This window comes from Bufo bufo, chromosome 6, assembly GCF_905171765.1.
Source record: "Bufo bufo chromosome 6, aBufBuf1.1, whole genome shotgun sequence".
Taxonomy (NCBI): Eukaryota; Metazoa; Chordata; class Amphibia; order Anura; family Bufonidae; genus Bufo; species Bufo bufo.
Genome location: NC_053394.1, coordinates 436,993,294 through 436,995,034, shown reverse-complemented (window position 1 = coordinate 436,995,034; position 1,741 = coordinate 436,993,294).

Here is a 1,741-nt window from a genome sequence, read left to right as displayed (position 1 = left end):
TAGGACTAGTTATCAGCAGCTCACACGTGGACGTCCTTCCTCTAGGACTAGTTATCAGCTGCTTACACATGGACGGCCTTCCTCTAGGACTAGTTATCAGCAGCTTACACGTGGACTTCCTTCCTCTAGGACTAGTTATCAGAAACTCACACATGAACATCCTTCCTATAGGACTAGTTATCAGCAGCTCACACGTGGACGTCCTTCCTCTAGGACTAGTTATCAGCTGCTTACACATGGACGGCCTTCCTCTAGGACTAGTTATCAGCAGCTTACACGTGGACTTCCTTCCTCTAGGACTAGTTATCAGCAGCTTACACATGGACGGCCTTTCTCTAGGACTAGTTATCAGCAGCTTACACATGGACGGTCTTCCTCTAGGACTAGTTATCAGCAGCTTACACGTGGACTTCCTTCCTCTAGGACTAGTTATCAGAAACTCACACATGAACATCCTTCCTATAGGACTAGTTATCAGCAGCTCACACGTGGACGTCCTTCCTCTAGGACTAGTTATCAGCTGCTTACACATGGACGGCCTTCCTCTAGGACTAGTTATCAGCAGCTTACACGTGGACTTCCTTCCTCTAGGACTAGTTATCAGCAGCTTACACATGGACGGCCTTTCTCTAGGACTAGTTATCAGCAGCTTACACGTGGACGGCCTTCCTCTAGGACTAGTTATCAGCAGCTTACACGTGGACTTCCTTCCTCTAGGACTAGTTATCAGAAACTCACACATGAACATCCTTCCTATAGGACTAGTTATCAGCAGCTCACACGTGGACGTCCTTCCTCTAGGACTAGTTATCAGCTGCTTACACATGGACGGCCTTCCTCTAGGACTAGTTATCAGCAGCTTACACGTGGACTTCCTTCCTCTAGGACTAGTTATCAGCAGCTTACACATGGACGGCCTTTCTCTAGGACTAGTTATCAGCAGCTTACACGTGGACGGCCTTCCTCTAGGACTAGTTATCAGCAGCTTACACGTGGACTTCCTTCCTCTAGGACTAGTTATCAGAAACTCACACATGAACATCCTTCCTATAGGACTAGTTATCAGCAGCTCACACGTGGACGTCCTTCCTCTAGGACTAGTGATCAGCTGCTTACACATGGACGGCCTTCCTCTAGGACTAGTTATCAGCAGCTTACACGTGGACTTCCTTCCTCTAGGACTAGTTATCAGCAGCTTACACATGGACGGCCTTTCTCTAGGACTAGTTATCAGCAGCTTACACGTGGACGGCCTTCCTCTAGGACTAGTTATCAGCAGCTTACACGTGGACTTCCTTCCTCTAGGACTAGTTATCAGCTGCTTACACATGGACAGCCTTCCTCTAGGACTAGTTATCAGCAACTCACACATGAACATCCTTCCTATAGGACTAGTTATCAGCAGCTCACACGTGGACGTCCTTCCTCTAGGACTAGTTATCAGCTGCTTACACATGGACAGCCTTCCTCTAGGACTAGTTATCAGCAGCTTACACGTGGACTTCCTTCCTCTAGGACTAGTTATCAGCAACTCACACATGAACATCCTTCCTATAGGACTAGTTATCAGCAGCTCACACGTGGACGTCCTTCCTCTAGGACTAGTTATCAGCAGCTCACACGTGGATTTCCTTCCTCTAGGACTAGTTATCAGCAGCTCACACATGGATTTCCTTCCTCTAGGTCTAGTTATCAGCAGCTTATACATTGACCTTCTTCCTCTAGGTCTAGTTATAACCAG